The sequence below is a fragment of the Hyla sarda genome, unplaced genomic scaffold (assembly GCF_029499605.1).
Source record: "Hyla sarda isolate aHylSar1 unplaced genomic scaffold, aHylSar1.hap1 scaffold_704, whole genome shotgun sequence".
Taxonomy (NCBI): Eukaryota; Metazoa; Chordata; class Amphibia; order Anura; family Hylidae; genus Hyla; species Hyla sarda.
Window position 1 is genome coordinate 150,736 of NW_026610723.1, and position 19,554 is coordinate 170,289.

Genomic DNA, 19,554 nt, shown 5'->3' on the forward strand with positions numbered 1-19,554 from the left:
TGTCATTGCTGTACATTGACCATGCATTGCTTCTGTGGTATTGCAAAGGCAAAGACAAATGCTTCCAGCCATCCATTGCACTAATGGATTGGTCATCAGCTGGCTGTCTATGTCCCGCATCAATATAGACCAAAGTACAGAGGGTTAGGCTATGCTATTGTGCACCTACCTGATGCATCAGAAGGTGCGAGGCCCTTGCTAAATTCTGTGCACAGACTTTGAGATCTATGCTTTAGACTGTATCTAAACCTGCTCCAACATGGACTGACATTCTGGCCTACTTTCAGCCGATGCGACTTGTCTGTCGCTGAACAGTCGCTTTTTATGTATTCAGCACCTATGTATAATGTTGTAAAAATGCTCTAGAAGCTAAAGTCGCAGAAATGTCACACATATTTGGCCTGCAACTTTCTGTGCGACAAATTCAGACAGGAAAAATCAGTATAAATCCTTAGAAAATTATCCCCCAGTGTCTCCATCTGCTGGCGGTATTGAATAAGCATTGCTGCACTGATGGGGTATGCATTAGACGAAAAAAAAGAAGAAAAAGAAGAATAATACGCCCAGAAAAGAGGCGAAAAGGAGAAAAACGTAAAAAAACGTGAAAAAAAAGTAAGAGGAAGAGAAGGGAAAAAAAGGTGGAAATGGGTTTAAAAGTGATTTCGGCGGAGAAATATATATATATATATATATATATATATATATATATATATACGCGCACACACACACATAGATATAAACGTATTCTCCGTTGAGATATTGCAGCCGCTGCTGTGTCCAGGCCCAGGAGCCTTAGCACTGTGCTGTGATGTCACTCAATACCACTGACATCACTAGGTGTAAACAACATCTCTCCTTTGCTGTGTATGTGACTATGGAGCTGTTTGGTGATGTCGTCTATTACGGCCTTCATAGAAGCAACAGGAGATTGTTGCATCCATCTAGAACCCTCAGAACTACAGTGCTATGATGTCACTCACTTCCACAGGCCTTGCAGAGTGTAAACAACAACAACCCAGCTTTGTTGTGTATGTAACCATAGGGATTTGTGATGTCACCTAGAACCTTCACAGCAGCGACAGCTTTATGAGGAGCATCAGCACTGCTCTGCCTGAGCAGAACCATCACCGCCATAGGTTGTCAAATAACCCGGATTTAACCCACACAGGTAAGTCCAATGGGGTGCAGGCATGTCCTCTATGCTTACAGCTTCCCGTGGGTGTTGGTTTGATACCGTTTGGGGACAGCCAAGGAGGCATCTGCAGGCAACAAAGGTAGGTGTGTGCTTGTGTGTGTGTTTCCTATGCAGATCCTAAGCCCAGTGTCACATGCAAGTAGGAGGAGTAAGAAGGGTTCCTGGCAAATCCGGGTTATGGATTGCATTTAAAAAGGCCCCGTGGGAGTGCAATGGGCCCCTGTCTTGCTGCTTAGCAATAATGGTATGGGTTTAGGTTCTGCTGTGTGTACTGGTGGTTGACTGCCCCCCAGCCCAGAGTGTGCATGGAAAATTGTCTGGCAGCCTCCCTGACAGCAAGCAGTGATAGTGCCCATGAAGGGGACCTTGTTGGGCCCGCCCCTTTCACGGTTATCGCTTCTCGGCCTTTTGGCTAAGATCAAGTGTAGTATCTGTTCTTATCAGTTTAATATCTGATACGTCCCCTATCTGGGGACCATATATTAAATGGATTTTTGAGAACGGGGGCCGATTTCGAAGCTTGCTTCCGTCGCCCTATGCATTGACCCGATATGGCAGTATCTTCGGGTACAGTGCACCACCCCCTTACAGGGTTAAAAAGAAAGATTCCTACTTTCATTGCTACCTGCTTGCTGGCTAGCCAGCTAGCCAGCCCTGTGGGCCTTGCTGCTGCTGCAGCCAAAAAACAAAAGGTGGTGCTGCTGCTGCTTCTGCTTCTGCTTGTGTCTGGCCCCTGTTGGAGCGTCCAGGCACAGGACTTCTGCTGCTGCTGACTAAATGGCCTCCTTAATTGGATCATTTGAGTAGCCAGCACACCTGTGCAGGTAGGGCATGACATGATAGGCAGCTGCCTTGATAGCGGGTGGGTGCTGAATGTTCCTAATTGACAAAATAAGATTAATGCTTATGAAGAAATATAAAATCTCATCCCTTCCCCAATATCGCGCCACACCCCTACCCCTTAATTCCCTGGTTGAACTTGATGGACATATGTCTTTTTTCGACCGTACTAACTATGTAACTATGTAACATAACATGGGGGGGGGGGGGGGGGTCTCCTGGCTGTTCACACAGGTGTGTCATTGCTGTACATTGACCATGCATTGCTTCTGTGGTATTGCAAAGGCAAAGACAAATGCTTCCAGCCATCCATTGCACTAATGGATTGGTCATCAGCTGGCTGTCTATGTCCCGCATCAATATAGACCAAAGTACAGAGGGTTAGGCTATGCTATTGTGCACCTACCTGATGCATCAGAAGGTGCGAGGCCCTTGCTAAATTCTGTGCACAGACTTTGAGATCTATGCTTTAGACTGTATCTAAACCTGCTCCAACATGGACTGACATTCTGGCCTACTTTCAGCCGATGCGACTTGTCTGTCGCTGAACAGTCGCTTTTTATGTATTCAGCACCTATGTATAATGTTGTAAAAATGCTCTAGAAGCTAAAGTCGCAGAAATGTCACACATATTTGGCCTGCAACTTTCTGTGCGACAAATTCAGACAGGAAAAATCAGTATAAATCCTTAGAAAATTATCCCCCAGTGTCTCCATCTGCTGGCGGTATTGAATAAGCATTGCTGCACTGATGGGGTATGCATTAGACGAAAAAAAAGAAGAAAAAGAAGAATAATACGCCCAGAAAAGAGGCGAAAAGGAGAAAAACGTAAAAAAACGTGAAAAAAAAGTAAGAGGAAGAGAAGGGAAAAAAAGGTGGAAATGGGTTTAAAAGTGATTTCGGCGGAGAAATATATATATATATATATATATATATATATATATATATATATACGCGCACACACACACATAGATATAAACGTATTCTCCGTTGAGATATTGCAGCCGCTGCTGTGTCCAGGCCCAGGAGCCTTAGCACTGTGCTGTGATGTCACTCAATACCACTGACATCACTAGGTGTAAACAACATCTCTCCTTTGCTGTGTATGTGACTATGGAGCTGTTTGGTGATGTCGTCTATTACGGCCTTCATAGAAGCAACAGAAGATTGTTGCATCCATCTAGAACCCTCAGAACTACAGTGCTATGATGTCACTCACTTCCACAGGCCTTGCAGAGTGTAAACAACAACAACCCAGCTTTGTTGTGTATGTAACCATAGGGATTTGTGATGTCACCTAGAACCTTCACAGCAGCGACAGCTTTATGAGGAGCATCAGCACTGCTCTGCCTGAGCAGAACCATCACCGCCATAGGTTGTCAAATAACCCGGATTTAACCCACACAGGTAAGTCCAATGGGGTGCAGGCATGTCCTCTATGCTTACAGCTTCCCGTGGGTGTTGGTTTGATACCGTTTGGGGACAGCCAAGGAGGCATCTGCAGGCAACAAAGGTAGGTGTGTGCTTGTGTGTGTGTTTCCTATGCAGATCCTAAGCCCAGTGTCACATGCAAGTAGGAGGAGTAAGAAGGGTTCCTGGCAAATCCGGGTTATGGATTGCATTTAAAAAGGCCCCGTGGGAGTGCAATGGGCCCCTGTCTTGCTGCTTAGCAATAATGGTATGGGTTTAGGTTCTGCTGTGTGTACTGGTGGTTGACTGCCCCCCAGCCCAGAGTGTGCATGGAAAATTGTCTGGCAGCCTCCCTGACAGCAAGCAGTGATAGTGCCCATGAAGGGGACCTTGTTGGGCCCGCCCCTTTCACGGTTATCGCTTCTCGGCCTTTTGGCTAAGATCAAGTGTAGTATCTGTTCTTATCAGTTTAATATCTGATACGTCCCCTATCTGGGGACCATATATTAAATGGATTTTTGAGAACGGGGGCCGATTTCGAAGCTTGCTTCCGTCGCCCTATGCATTGACCCGATATGGCAGTATCTTCGGGTACAGTGCACCACCCCCTTACAGGGTTAAAAAGAAAGATTTCTACTTTCATTGCTACCTGCTTGCTGGCTAGCCAGCTAGCCAGCCCTGTGGGCCTTGCTGCTGCTGCAGCCAAAAAACAAAAGGTGGTGCTGCTGCTGCTTCTGCTGCTTCTGCTTCTGCTTGTGTCTGGCCCCTGTTGGAGCGTCCAGGCACAGGACTTCTGCTGCTGCTGACTAAATGGCCTCCTTAATTGGATCATTTGAGTAGCCAGCACACCTGTGCAGGTAGGGCATGACATGATAGGCAGCTGCCTTGATAGCGGGTGGGTGCTGAATGTTCCTAATTGACAAAATAAGATTAATGCTTATGAAGAAATATAAAATCTCATCCCTTCCCCAATATCGCGCCACACCCCTACCCCTTAATTCCCTGGTTGAACTTGATGGACATATGTCTTTTTTCGACCGTACTAACTATGTAACTATGTAACATAACATGGGGGGGGGGGGGGTCTCCTGGCTGTTCACACAGGTGTGTCATTGCTGTACATTGACCATGCATTGCTTCTGTGGTATTGCAAAGGCAAAGACAAATGCTTCCAGCCATCCATTGCACTAATGGATTGGTCATCAGCTGGCTGTCTATGTCCCGCATCAATATAGACCAAAGTACAGAGGGTTAGGCTATGCTATTGTGCACCTACCTGATGCATCAGAAGGTGCGAGGCCCTTGCTAAATTCTGTGCACAGACTTTGAGATCTATGCTTTAGACTGTATCTAAACCTGCTCCAACATGGACTGACATTCTGGCCTACTTTCAGCCGATGCGACTTGTCTGTCGCTGAACAGTCGCTTTTTATGTATTCAGCACCTATGTATAATGTTGTAAAAATGCTCTAGAAGCTAAAGTCGCAGAAATGTCACACATATTTGGCCTGCAACTTTCTGTGCGACAAATTCAGACAGGAAAAATCAGTATAAATCCTTAGAAAATTATCCCCCAGTGTCTCCATCTGCTGGCGGTATTGAATAAGCATTGCTGCACTGATGGGGTATGCATTAGACGAAAAAAAAGAAGAAAAAGAAGAATAATACGCCCAGAAAAGAGGCGAAAAGGAGAAAAACGTAAAAAAACGTGAAAAAAAAGTAAGAGGAAGAGAAGGGAAAAAAAGGTGGAAATGGGTTTAAAAGTGATTTCGGCGGAGAAATATATATATATATATATATATATATATATATATATATATACGCGCACACACACACATAGATATAAACGTATTCTCCGTTGAGATATTGCAGCCGCTGCTGTGTCCAGGCCCAGGAGCCTTAGCACTGTGCTGTGATGTCACTCAATACCACTGACATCACTAGGTGTAAACAACATCTCTCCTTTGCTGTGTATGTGACTATGGAGCTGTTTGGTGATGTCGTCTATTACGGCCTTCATAGAAGCAACAGGAGATTGTTGCATCCATCTAGAACCCTCAGAACTACAGTGCTATGATGTCACTCACTTCCACAGGCCTTGCAGAGTGTAAACAACAACAACCCAGCTTTGTTGTGTATGTAACCATAGGGATTTGTGATGTCACCTAGAACCTTCACAGCAGCGACAGCTTTATGAGGAGCATCAGCACTGCTCTGCCTGAGCAGAACCATCACCGCCATAGGTTGTCAAATAACCCGGATTTAACCCACACAGGTAAGTCCAATGGGGTGCAGGCATGTCCTCTATGCTTACAGCTTCCCGTGGGTGTTGGTTTGATACCGTTTGGGGACAGCCAAGGAGGCATCTGCAGGCAACAAAGGTAGGTGTGTGCTTGTGTGTGTGTTTCCTATGCAGATCCTAAGCCCAGTGTCACATGCAAGTAGGAGGAGTAAGAAGGGTTCCTGGCAAATCCGGGTTATGGATTGCATTTAAAAAGGCCCCGTGGGAGTGCAATGGGCCCCTGTCTTGCTGCTTAGCAATAATGGTATGGGTTTAGGTTCTGCTGTGTGTACTGGTGGTTGACTGCCCCCCAGCCCAGAGTGTGCATGGAAAATTGTCTGGCAGCCTCCCTGACAGCAAGCAGTGATAAAGCCCATGAAGGGGACCTTGTTGGGCCCGCCCCTTTCACGGTTATCGCTTCTTGGCCTTTTGGCTAAGATCAAGTGTAGTATCTGTTCTTATCAGTTTAATATCTGATACGTCCCCTATCTGGGGACCATATATTAAATGGATTTTTGAGAACGGGGGCCGATTTCGAAGCTTGCTTCCGTCGCCCTATGCATTGACCCGATATGGCAGTATCTTCGGGTACAGTGCACCACCCCCTTACAGGGTTAAAAAGAAAGATTCCTACTTTCATTGCTACCTGCTTGCTGGCTAGCCAGCTAGCCAGCCCTGTGGGCCTTGCTGCTGCTGCAGCCAAAAAACAAAAGGTGGTGCTGCTGCTGCATCTGCTGCTTCTGCTTCTGCTTGTGTCTGGCCCCTGTTGGAGCGTCCAGGCACAGGACTTCTGCTGCTGCTGACTAAATGGCCTCCTTAATTGGATCATTTGAGTAGCCAGCACACCTGTGCAGGTAGGGCATGACATGATAGGCAGCTGCCTTGATAGCGGGTGGGTGCTGAATGTTCCTAATTGACAAAATAAGATTAATGCTTATGAAGAAATATAAAATCTCATCCCTTCCCCAATATCGCGCCACACCCCTACCCCTTAATTCCCTGGTTGAACTTGATGGACATATGTCTTTTTTCGACCGTACTAACTATGTAACTATGTAACATAACATGGGGGGGGGGGTCTCCTGGCTGTTCACACAGGTGTGTCATTGCTGTACATTGACCATGCATTGCTTCTGTGGTATTGCAAAGGCAAAGACAAATGCTTCCAGCCATCCATTGCACTAATGGATTGGTCATCAGCTGGCTGTCTATGTCCCGCATCAATATAGACCAAAGTACAGAGGGTTAGGCTATGCTATTGTGCACCTACCTGATGCATCAGAAGGTGCGAGGCCCTTGCTAAATTCTGTGCACAGACTTTGAGATCTATGCTTTAGACTGTATCTAAACCTGCTCCAACATGGACTGACATTCTGGCCTACTTTCAGCCGATGCGACTTGTCTGTCGCTGAACAGTCGCTTTTTATGTATTCAGCACCTATGTATAATGTTGTAAAAATGCTCTAGAAGCTAAAGTCGCAGAAATGTCACACATATTTGGCCTGCAACTTTCTGTGCGACAAATTCAGACAGGAAAAATCAGTATAAATCCTTAGAAAATTATCCCCCAGTGTCTCCATCTGCTGGCGGTATTGAATAAGCATTGCTGCACTGATGGGGTATGCATTAGACGAAAAAAAAGAAGAAAAAGAAGAATAATACGCCCAGAAAAGAGGCGAAAAGGAGAAAAACGTAAAAAAACGTGAAAAAAAAGTAAGAAGAAGAGAAGGGAAAAAAAGGTGGAAATGGGTTTAAAAGTGATTTCGGCGGAGAAATATATATATATATATATATATATATATATATATATATATATATATATATATACGCGCACACACACACATAGATATAAACGTATTCTCCGTTGAGATATTGCAGCCGCTGCTGTGTCCAGGCCCAGGAGCCTTAGCACTGTGCTGTGATGTCACTCAATACCACTGACATCACTAGGTGTAAACAACATCTCTCCTTTGCTGTGTATGTGACTATGGAGCTGTTTGGTGATGTCGTCTATTACGGCCTTCATAGAAGCAACAGGAGATTGTTGCATCCATCTAGAACCCTCAGAACTACAGTGCTATGATGTCACTCACTTCCACAGGCCTTGCAGAGTGTAAACAACAACAACCCAGCTTTGTTGTGTATGTAACCATAGGGATTTGTGATGTCACCTAGAACCTTCACAGCAGCGACAGCTTTATGAGGAGCATCAGCACTGCTCTGCCTGAGCAGAACCATCACCGCCATAGGTTGTCAAATAACCCGGATTTAACCCACACAGGTAAGTCCAATGGGGTGCAGGCATGTCCTCTATGCTTACAGCTTCCCGTGGGTGTTGGTTTGATACCGTTTGGGGACAGCCAAGGAGGCATCTGCAGGCAACAAAGGTAGGTGTGTGCTTGTGTGTGTGTTTCCTATGCAGATCCTAAGCCCAGTGTCACATGCAAGTAGGAGGAGTAAGAAGGGTTCCTGGCAAATCCGGGTTATGGATTGCATTTAAAAAGGCCCCGTGGGAGTGCAATGGGCCCCTGTCTTGCTGCTTAGCAATAATGGTATGGGTTTAGGTTCTGCTGTGTGTACTGGTGGTTGACTGCCCCCCAGCCCAGAGTGTGCATGGAAAATTGTCTGGCAGCCTCCCTGACAGCAAGCAGTGATAGTGCCCATGAAGGGGACCTTGTTGGGCCCGCCCCTTTCACGGTTATCGCTTCTCGGCCTTTTGGCTAAGATCAAGTGTAGTATCTGTTCTTATCAGTTTAATATCTGATACGTCCCCTATCTGGGGACCATATATTAAATGGATTTTTGAGAACGGGGGCCGATTTCGAAGCTTGCTTCCGTCGCCCTATGCATTGACCCGATATGGCAGTATCTTCGGGTACAGTGCACCACCCCCTTACAGGGTTAAAAAGAAAGATTCCTACTTTCATTGCTACCTGCTTGCTGGCTAGCCAGCTAGCCAGCCCTGTGGGCCTTGCTGCTGCTGCAGCCAAAAAACAAAAGGTGGTGCTGCTGCTGCTTCTGCTGCTTCTGCTTCTGCTTGTGTCTGGCCCCTGTTGGAGCGTCCAGGCACAGGACTTCTGCTGCTGCTGACTAAATGGCCTCCTTAATTGGATCATTTGAGTAGCCAGCACACCTGTGCAGGTAGGGCATGACATGATAGGCAGCTGCCTTGATAGCGGGTGGGTGCTGAATGTTCCTAATTGACAAAATAAGATTAATGCTTATGAAGAAATATAAAATCTCATCCCTTCCCCAATATCGCGCCACACCCCTACCCCTTAATTCCCTGGTTGAACTTGATGGACATATGTCTTTTTTCGACCGTACTAACTATGTAACTATGTAACATAACATGGGGGGGGGGGGGTCTCCTGGCTGTTCACACAGGTGTGTCATTGCTGTACATTGACCATGCATTGCTTCTGTGGTATTGCAAAGGCAAAGACAAATGCTTCCAGCCATCCATTGCACTAATGGATTGGTCATCAGCTGGCTGTCTATGTCCCGCATCAATATAGACCAAAGTACAGAGGGTTAGGCTATGCTATTGTGCACCTACCTGATGCATCAGAAGGTGCGAGGCCCTTGCTAAATTCTGTGCACAGACTTTGAGATCTATGCTTTAGACTGTATCTAAACCTGCTCCAACATGGACTGACATTCTGGCCTACTTTCAGCCGATGCGACTTGTCTGTCGCTGAACAGTCGCTTTTTATGTATTCAGCACCTATGTATAATGTTGTAAAAATGCTCTAGAAGCTAAAGTCGCAGAAATGTCACACATATTTGGCCTGCAACTTTCTGTGCGACAAATTCAGACAGGAAAAATCAGTATAAATCCTTAGAAAATTATCCCCCAGTGTCTCCATCTGCTGGCGGTATTGAATAAGCATTGCTGCACTGATGGGGTATGCATTAGACGAAAAAAAAGAAGAAAAAGAAGAATAATACGCCCAGAAAAGAGGCGAAAAGGAGAAAAACGTAAAAAAACGTGAAAAAAAAGTAAGAGGAAGAGAAGGGAAAAAAAGGTGGAAATGGGTTTAAAAGTGATTTCGGCGGAGAAATATATATATATATATATATATATATATATATATATATATATATACGCGCACACACACACATAGATATAAACGTATTCTCCGTTGAGATATTGCAGCCGCTGCTGTGTCCAGGCCCAGGAGCCTTAGCACTGTGCTGTGATGTCACTCAATACCACTGACATCACTAGGTGTAAACAACATCTCTCCTTTGCTGTGTATGTGACTATGGAGCTGTTTGGTGATGTCGTCTATTACGGCCTTCATAGAAGCAACAGGAGATTGTTGCATCCATCTTGAACCCTCAGAACTACAGTGCTATGATGTCACTCACTTCCACAGGCCTTGCAGAGTGTAAACAACAACAACCCAGCTTTGTTGTGTATGTAACCATAGGGATTTGTGATGTCACCTAGAACCTTCACAGCAGCGACAGCTTTATGAGGAGCATCAGCACTGCTCTGCCTGAGCAGAACCATCACCGCCATAGGTTGTCAAATAACCCGGATTTAACCCACACAGGTAAGTCCAATGGGGTGCAGGCATGTCCTCTATGCTTACAGCTTCCCGTGGGTGTTGGTTTGATACCGTTTAAGGGACAGCCAAGGAGGCATCTGCAGGCAACAAAGGTAGGTGTGTGCTTGTGTGTGTGTTTCCTATGCAGATCCTAAGCCCAGTGTCACATGCAAGTAGGAGGAGTAAGAAGGGTTCCTGGCAAATCCGGGTTATGGATTGCATTTAAAAAGGCCCCGTGGGAGTGCAATGGGCCCCTGTCTTGCTGCTTAGCAATAATGGTATGGGTTTAGGTTCTGCTGTGTGTACTGGTGGTTGACTGCCCCCCAGCCCAGAGTGTGCATGGAAAATTGTCTGGCAGCCTCCCTGACAGCAAGCAGTGATAGTGCCCATGAAGGGGACCTTGTTGGGCCCGCCCCTTTCACGGTTATCGCTTCTCGGCCTTTTGGCTAAGATCAAGTGTAGTATCTGTTCTTATCAGTTTAATATCTGATACGTCCCCTATCTGGGGACCATATATTAAATGGATTTTTGAGAACGGGGGCCGATTTCGAAGCTTGCTTCCGTCGCCCTATGCATTGACCCGATATGGCAGTATCTTCGGGTACAGTGCACCACCCCCTTACAGGGTTAAAAAGAAAGATTCCTACTTTCATTGCTACCTGCTTGCTGGCTAGCCAGCTAGCCAGCCCTGTGGGCCTTGCTGCTGCTGCAGCCAAAAAACAAAAGGTGGTGCTGCTGCTGCTTCTGCTTCTGCTGCTTCTGCTTGTGTCTGGCCCCTGTTGGAGCGTCCAGGCACAGGACTTCTGCTGCTGCTGACTAAATGGCCTCCTTAATTGGATCATTTGAGTAGCCAGCACACCTGTGCAGGTAGGGCATGACATGATAGGCAGCTGCCTTGATAGCGGGTGGGTGCTGAATGTTCCTAATTGACAAAATAAGATTAATGCTTATGAAGAAATATAAAATCTCATCCCTTCCCCAATATCGCGCCACACCCCTACCCCTTAATTCCCTGGTTGAACTTGATGGACATATGTCTTTTTTCGACCGTACTAACTATGTAACTATGTAACATAACATGGGGGGGGGGGGGGGTCTCCTGGCTGTTCACACAGGTGTGTCATTGCTGTACATTGACCATGCATTGCTTCTGTGGTATTGCAAAGGCAAAGACAAATGCTTCCAGCCATCCATTGCACTAATGGATTGGTCATCAGCTGGCTGTCTATGTCCCGCATCAATATAGACCAAAGTACAGAGGGTTAGGCTATGCTATTGTGCACCTACCTGATGCATCAGAAGGTGCGAGGCCCTTGCTAAATTCTGTGCACAGACTTTGAGATCTATGCTTTAGACTGTATCTAAACCTGCTCCAACATGGACTGACATTCTGGCCTACTTTCAGCCGATGCGACTTGTCTGTCGCTGAACAGTCGCTTTTTATGTATTCAGCACCTATGTATAATGTTGTAAAAATGCTCTAGAAGCTAAAGTCGCAGAAATGTCACACATATTTGGCCTGCAACTTTCTGTGCGACAAATTCAGACAGGAAAAATCAGTATAAATCCTTAGAAAATTATCCCCCAGTGTCTCCATCTGCTGGCGGTATTGAATAAGCATTGCTGCACTGATGGGGTATGCATTAGACGAAAAAAAAGAAGAAAAAGAAGAATAATACGCCCAGAAAAGAGGCGAAAAGGAGAAAAACGTAAAAAAACGTGAAAAAAAAGTAAGAGGAAGAGAAGGGAAAAAAAGGTGGAAATGGGTTTAAAAGTGATTTCGGCGGAGAAATATATATATATATATATATATATATATATATATATATATATATATATATATATATACGCGCACACACACACATAGATATAAACGTATTCTCCGTTGAGATATTGCAGCCGCTGCTGTGTCCAGGCCCAGGAGCCTTAGCACTGTGCTGTGATGTCACTCAATACCACTGACATCACTAGGTGTAAACAACATCTCTCCTTTGCTGTGTATGTGACTATGGAGCTGTTTGGTGATGTCGTCTATTACGGCCTTCATAGAAGCAACAGGAGATTGTTGCATCCATCTAGAACCCTCAGAACTACAGTGCTATGATGTCACTCACTTCCACAGGCCTTGCAGAGTGTAAACAACAACAACCCAGCTTTGTTGTGTATGTAACCATAGGGATTTGTGATGTCACCTAGAACCTTCACAGCAGCGACAGCTTTATGAGGAGCATCAGCACTGCTCTGCCTGAGCAGAACCATCACCGCCATAGGTTGTCAAATAACCCGGATTTAACCCACACAGGTAAGTCCAATGGGGTGCAGGCATGTCCTCTATGCTTACAGCTTCCCGTGGGTGTTGGTTTGATACCGTTTGGGGACAGCCAAGGAGGCATCTGCAGGCAACAAAGGTAGGTGTGTGCTTGTGTGTGTGTTTCCTATGCAGATCCTAAGCCCAGTGTCACATGCAAGTAGGAGGAGTAAGAAGGGTTCCTGGCAAATCCGGGTTATGGATTGCATTTAAAAAGGCCCCGTGGGAGTGCAATGGGCCCCTGTCTTGCTGCTTAGCAATAATGGTATGGGTTTAGGTTCTGCTGTGTGTACTGGTGGTTGACTGCCCCCCAGCCCAGAGTGTGCATGGAAAATTGTCTGGCAGCCTCCCTGACAGCAAGCAGTGATAGTGCCCATGAAGGGGACCTTGTTGGGCCCGCCCCTTTCACGGTTATCGCTTCTCGGCCTTTTGGCTAAGATCAAGTGTAGTATCTGTTCTTATCAGTTTAATATCTGATACGTCCCCTATCTGGGGACCATATATTAAATGGATTTTTGAGAACGGGGGCCGATTTTGAAGCTTGCTTCCGTCGCCCTATGCATTGACCCGATATGGCAGTATCTTCGGGTACAGTGCACCACCCCCTTACAGGGTTAAAAAGAAAGATTCCTACTTTCATTGCTACCTGCTTGCTGGCTAGCCAGCTAGACAGCCCTGTGGGCCTTGCTGCTGCTGCAGCCAAAAAACAAAAGGTGGTGCTGCTGCTGCTTCTGCTGCTTCTGCTTCTGCTTGTGTCTGGCCCCTGTTGGAGCGTCCAGGCACAGGACTTCTGCTGCTGCTGACTAAATGGCCTCCTTAATTGGATCATTTGAGTAGCCAGCACACCTGTGCAGGTAGGGCATGACATGATAGGCAGCTGCCTTGATAGCGGGTGGGTGCTGAATGTTCCTAATTGACAAAATAAGATTAATGCTTATGAAGAAATATAAAATCTCATCCCTTCCCCAATATCGCGCCACACCCCTACCCCTTAATTCCCTGGTTGAACTTGATGGACATATGTCTTTTTTCGACCGTACTAACTATGTAACTATGTAACATAACATGGGGGGGGGGGGGGGTCTCCTGGCTGTTCACACAGGTGTGTCATTGCTGTACATTGACCATGCATTGCTTCTGTGGTATTGCAAAGGCAAAGACAAATGCTTCCAGCCATCCATTGCACTAATGGATTGGTCATCAGCTGGCTGTCTATGTCCCGCATCAATATAGACCAAAGTACAGAGGGTTAGGCTATGCTATTGTGCACCTACCTGATGCATCAGAAGGTGCGAGGCCCTTGCTAAATTCTGTGCACAGACTTTGAGATCTATGCTTTAGACTGTATCTAAACCTGCTCCAACATGGACTGACATTCTGGCCTACTTTCAGCCGATGCGACTTGTCTGTCGCTGAACAGTCGCTTTTTATGTATTCAGCACCTATGTATAATGTTGTAAAAATGCTCTAGAAGCTAAAGTCGCAGAAATGTCACACATATTTGGCCTGCAACTTTCTGTGCGACAAATTCAGACAGGAAAAATCAGTATAAATCCTTAGAAAATTATCCCCCAGTGTCTCCATCTGCTGGCGGTATTGAATAAGCATTGCTGCACTGATGGGGTATGCATTAGACGAAAAAAAAGAAGAAAAAGAAGAATAATACGCCCAGAAAAGAGGCGAAAAGGAGAAAAACGTAAAAAAACGTGAAAAAAAAGTAAGAGGAAGAGAAGGGAAAAAAAGGTGGAAATGGGTTTAAAAGTGATTTCGGCGGAGAAATATATATATATATATATATATATATATATATATATATATATATATACGCGCACACACACACATAGATATAAACGTATTCTCCGTTGAGATATTGCAGCCGCTGCTGTGTCCAGGCCCAGGAGCCTTAGCACTGTGCTGTGATGTCACTCAATACCACTGACATCACTAGGTGTAAACAACATCTCTCCTTTGCTGTGTATGTGACTATGGAGCTGTTTGGTGATGTCGTCTATTACGGCCTTCATAGAAGCAACAGGAGATTGTTGCATCCATCTAGAACCCTCAGAACTACAGTGCTATGATGTCACTCACTTCCACAGGCCTTGCAGAGTGTAAACAACAACAACCCAGCTTTGTTGTGTATGTAACCATAGGGATTTGTGATGTCACCTAGAACCTTCACAGCAGCGACAGCTTTATGAGGAGCATCAGCACTGCTCTGCCTGAGCAGAACCATCACCGCCATAGGTTGTCAAATAACCCGGATTTAACCCACACAGGTAAGTCCAATGGGGTGCAGGCATGTCCTCTATGCTTACAGCTTCCCGTGGGTGTTGGTTTGATACCGTTTGGGGACAGCCAAGGAGGCATCTGCAGGCAACAAAGGTAGGTGTGTGCTTGTGTGTGTGTTTCCTATGCAGATCCTAAGCCCAGTGTCACATGCAAGTAGGAGGAGTAAGAAGGGTTCCTGGCAAATCCGGGTTATGGATTGCATTTAAAAAGGCCCCGTGGGAGTGCAATGGGCCCCTGTCTTGCTGCTTAGCAATAATGGTATGGGTTTAGGTTCTGCTGTGTGTACTGGTGGTTGACTGCCCCCCAGCCCAGAGTGTGCATGGAAAATTGTCTGGCAGCCTCCCTGACAGCAAGCAGTGATAGTGCCCATGAAGGGGACCTTGTTGGGCCCGCCCCTTTCACGGTTATCGCTTCTCGGCCTTTTGGCTAAGATCAAGTGTAGTATCTGTTCTTATCAGTTTAATATCTGATACGTCCCCTATCTGGGGACCATATATTAAATGGATTTTTGAGAACGGGGGCCGATTTCGAAGCTTGCTTCCGTCGCCCTATGCATTGACCCGATATGGCAGTATCTTCGGGTACAGTGCACCACCCCCTTACAGGGTTAAAAAGAAAGATTCCTACTTTCATTGCTACCTGCTTGCTGGCTAGCCAGCTAGCCAGCCCTGTGGGCCTTGCTGCTGCTGCAGCCAAAAAACAAAAGGTGGTGCTGCTGCTGCTTCTGCTGCTTCTGCTTCTGCTTGTGTCTGGCCCCTGTTGGAGCGTCCAGGCACAGGACTTCTGCTGCTGCTGACTAAATGGCCTCCTTAATTGGATCATTTGAGTAGCCAGCACACCTGTGCAGGTAGGGCATGACATGATAGGCAGCTGCCTTGATAGCGGGTGGGTGCTGAATGTTCCTAACTGACAAAATAAGATTAATGCTTATGAAGAAATATAAAATCTCATCCCTTCCCCAATATCGCGCCACACCCCTACCCCTTAATTCCCTGGTTGAACTTGATGGACATATGTCTTTTTTCGACCGTACTAACTATGTAACTATGTAACATAACATGGGGGGGGGGGGGGTCTCCTGGCTGTTCACACAGGTGTGTCATTGCTGTACATTGACCATGCATTGCTTCTGTGGTATTGCAAAGGCAAAGACAAATGCTTCCAGCCATCCATTGCACTAATGGATTGGTCATCAGCTGGCTGTCTATGTCCCGCATCAATATAGACCAAAGTACAGAGGGTTAGGCTATGCTATTGTGCACCTACCTGATGCATCAGAAGGTGCGAGGCCCTTGCTAAATTCTGTGCACAGACTTTGAGATCTATGCTTTAGACTGTATCTAAACCTGCTCCAACATGGACTGACATTCTGGCCTACTTTCAGCCGATGCGACTTGTCTGTCGCTGAACAGTCGCTTTTTATGTATTCAGCACCTATGTATAATGTTGTAAAAATGCTCTAGAAGCTAAAGTCGCAGAAATGTCACACATATTTGGCCTGCAACTTTCTGTGCGACAAATTCAGACAGGAAAAATCAGTATAAATCCTTAGAAAATTATCCCCCAGTGTCTCCATCTGCTGGCGGTATTGAATAAGCATTGCTGCACTGATGGGGTATGCATTAGACGAAAAAAAAGAAGAAAAAGAAGAATAATACGCCCAGAAAAGAGGCGAAAAGGAGAAAAACGTAAAAAAACGTGAAAAAAAAGTAAGAGGAAGAGAAGGGAAAAAAAGGTGGAAATGGGTTTAAAAGTGATTTCGGCGGAGAAATATATATATATATATATATATATATATATATATATATATACGCGCACACACACACATAGATATAAACGTATTCTCCGTTGAGATATTGCAGCCGCTGCTGTGTCCAGGCCCAGGAGCCTTAGCACTGTGCTGTGATGTCACTCAATACCACTGACATCACTAGGTGTAAACAACATCTCTCCTTTGCTGTGTATGTGACTATGGAGCTGTTTGGTGATGTCGTCTATTACGGCCTTCATAGAAGCAACAGGAGATTGTTGCATCCATCTAGAACCCTCAGAACTACAGTGCTATGATGTCACTGACTTCCACAGGCCTTGCAGAGTGTAAACAACAACAACCCAGCTTTGTTGTGTATGTAACCATAGGGATTTGTGATGTCACCTAGAACCTTCACAGCAGCGACAGCTTTATGAGGAGCATCAGCACTGCTCTGCCTGAGCAGAACCATCACCGCCATAGGTTGTCAAATAACCCGGATTTAACCCACACAGGTAAGTCCAATGGGGTGCAGGCATGTCCTCTATGCTTACAGCTTCCCGTGGGTGTTGGTTTGATACCGTTTGGGGACAGCCAAGGAGGCATCTGCAGGCAACAAAGGTAGGTGTGTGCTTGTGTGTGTGTTTCCTATGCAGATCCTAAGCCCAGTGTCACATGCAAGTAGGAGGAGTAAGAAGGGTTCCTGGCAAATCCGGGTTATGGATTGCATTTAAAAAGGCCCCGTGGGAGTGCAATGGGCCCCTGTCTTGCTGCTTAGCAATAATGGTATGGGTTTAGGTTCTGCTGTGTGTACTGGTGGTTGACTGCCCCCCAGCCCAGAGTGTGCATGGAAAATTGTCTGGCAGCCTCCCTGACAGCAAGCAGTGATAGTGCCCATGAAGGGGACCTTGTTGGGCCCGCCCCTTTCACGGTTATCGCTTCTCGGCCTTTTGGCTAAGATCAAGTGTAGTATCTGTTCTTATCAGTTTAATATCTGATACGTCCCCTATCTGGGGACCATATATTAAATGGATTTTTGAGAACGGGGGCCGATTTCGAAGCTTGCTTCCGTCGCCCTATGCATTGACCCGATATGGCAGTATCTTCGGGTACAGTGCACCACCCCCTTACAGGGTTAAAAAGAAAGATTCCTACTTTCATTGCTACCTGCTTGCTGGCTAGCCAGCTAGCCAGCCCTGTGGGCCTTGCTGCTGCTGCAGCCAAAAAACAAAAGGTGGTGCTGCTGCTGCTTCTGCTGCTTCTGCTTCTGCTTCTGCTTGTGTCTGGCCCCTGTTGGAGCGTCCAGGCACAGGACTTCTGCTGCTGCTGACTAAATGGCCTCCTTAATTGGATCATTTGAGTAGCCAGCACACCTGTGCAGGTAGGGCATGACATGATAGGCAGCTGCCTTGATAGCGGGTGAGTGCTGAATGTTCCTAATTGACAAAATAAGATTAATGCTTATGAAGAAATATAAAATCTCATCCCTTCCCCAATATCGCGCCACACCCCTACCCCTTAATTCCCTGGTTGAACTTGATGGACATATGTCTTTTTTCGACCGTACTAACTATGTAACTATGTAACATAACATGGGGGGGGGGGGGTCTCCTGGCTGTTCACACAGGTGTGTCATTGCTGTACATTGACCATGCATTGCTTCTGTGGTATTGCAAAGGCAAAGACAAATGCTTCCAGCCATCCATTGCACTAATGGATTGGTCATCAGCTGGCTGTCTATGTCCCGCATCAATATAGACCAAAGTACAGAGGGTTAGGCTATGCTATTGTGCACCTACCTGATGCATCAGAAGGTGCGAGGCCCTTGCTAAATTCTGTGCACAGACTTTGAGATCTATGCTTTAGACTGTATCTAAACCTGCTCCAACATGGACTGACATTCTGGCCTACTTTCAGCCGATGCGACTTGTCTGTCGCTGAACAGTCGCTTTTTATGTATTCAGCACCTATGTATAATGTTGTAAAAATGCTCTAGAAGCTAAAGTCGCAGAAATGTCACACATATTTGGCCTGCAACTTTCTGTGCGACAAATTCAGACAGGAAAAATCAGTATAAATCCTTAGAAAATTATCCCCCAGTGTCTCCATCTGCTGGCGGTATTGAATAAGCATTGCTGCACTGATGGGGTATGCATTAGACGAAAAAAAAGAAGAAAAAGAAGAATAATACGCCCAGAAAAGAGGCGAAAAGGAGAAAAACGTAAAAAAACGTGAAAAAAAAGTAAGAGGAAGAGAAGGGAAAAAAAGGTGGAAATGGGTTTAAAAGTGATTTCGGCGGAGAAATATATATATATATATATATATATATATATATATATATGCGCACACACACACATAGATATAAACGTATTCTCCGTTGAGATATTGCAGCCGCTGCTGTGTCCAGGCCCAGGAGCCTTAGCACTGTGCTGTGATGTCACTCAATACCACTGACATCACTAGGTGTAAACAACATCTCTCCTTTGCTGTGTATGTGACTATGGAGCTGTTTGGTGATGTCGTCTATTATGGCCTTCATAGAAGCAACAGGAGATTGTTGCATCCATCTAGAACCCTCAGAACTACAGTGCTATGATGTCACTCACTTCCACAGGCCTTGCAGAGTGTAAACAACAACAACCCAGCTTTGTTGTGTATGTAACCATAGGGATTTGTGATGTCACCTAGAACCTTCACAGCAGCGACAGCTTTATGAGGAGCATCAGCACTGCTCTGCCTGAGCAGAACCATCACCGCCATAGGTTGTCAAATAACCCGGATTTAACCCACACAGGTAAGTCCAATGGGGTGCAGGCATGTCCTCTATGCTTACAGCTTCCCGTGGGTGTTGGTTTGATACCGTTTGGGGACAGCCAAGGAGGCATCTGCAGGCAACAAAGGTAGGTGTGTGCTTGTGTGTGT

At 45.9% G+C, this 19,554-nt stretch overlaps 8 non-coding genes across 8 annotated transcripts; all 8 read left to right on the top strand.

Moving 5' to 3' along the window:
* The first annotated feature begins 1,587 nt into the window (after positions 1-1,587).
* On the top strand, positions 1,588-1,778 carry LOC130344033 (U2 spliceosomal RNA). Its single transcript, XR_008883140.1, has one exon. It is a non-coding gene; the product is annotated as a U2 spliceosomal RNA (small nuclear RNA).
* A 2,083-nt stretch (positions 1,779-3,861) lies between these two features.
* LOC130344034 (U2 spliceosomal RNA) lies at positions 3,862-4,052 on the top strand. Its single transcript, XR_008883141.1, has one exon. It is a non-coding gene; the product is annotated as a U2 spliceosomal RNA (small nuclear RNA).
* Positions 4,053-6,139: 2,087 nt separating this feature from the next.
* Positions 6,140-6,330, top strand: LOC130344044 (U2 spliceosomal RNA). Its single transcript, XR_008883151.1, has one exon. It is a non-coding gene; the product is annotated as a U2 spliceosomal RNA (small nuclear RNA).
* A 2,096-nt stretch (positions 6,331-8,426) lies between these two features.
* On the top strand, positions 8,427-8,617 carry LOC130344035 (U2 spliceosomal RNA). Its single transcript, XR_008883142.1, has one exon. It is a non-coding gene; the product is annotated as a U2 spliceosomal RNA (small nuclear RNA).
* A 2,091-nt stretch (positions 8,618-10,708) lies between these two features.
* Positions 10,709-10,899, top strand: LOC130344036 (U2 spliceosomal RNA). Its single transcript, XR_008883143.1, has one exon. It is a non-coding gene; the product is annotated as a U2 spliceosomal RNA (small nuclear RNA).
* A 2,104-nt stretch (positions 10,900-13,003) lies between these two features.
* LOC130344068 (U2 spliceosomal RNA) lies at positions 13,004-13,194 on the top strand. The gene has a single exon (XR_008883168.1). It is a non-coding gene; the product is annotated as a U2 spliceosomal RNA (small nuclear RNA).
* A 2,094-nt stretch (positions 13,195-15,288) lies between these two features.
* LOC130344037 (U2 spliceosomal RNA) lies at positions 15,289-15,479 on the top strand. The gene has a single exon (XR_008883144.1). It is a non-coding gene; the product is annotated as a U2 spliceosomal RNA (small nuclear RNA).
* Positions 15,480-17,566: 2,087 nt separating this feature from the next.
* LOC130344040 (U2 spliceosomal RNA) lies at positions 17,567-17,757 on the top strand. Its single transcript, XR_008883146.1, has one exon. It is a non-coding gene; the product is annotated as a U2 spliceosomal RNA (small nuclear RNA).
* Positions 17,758-19,554: the final 1,797 nt, after the last annotated feature.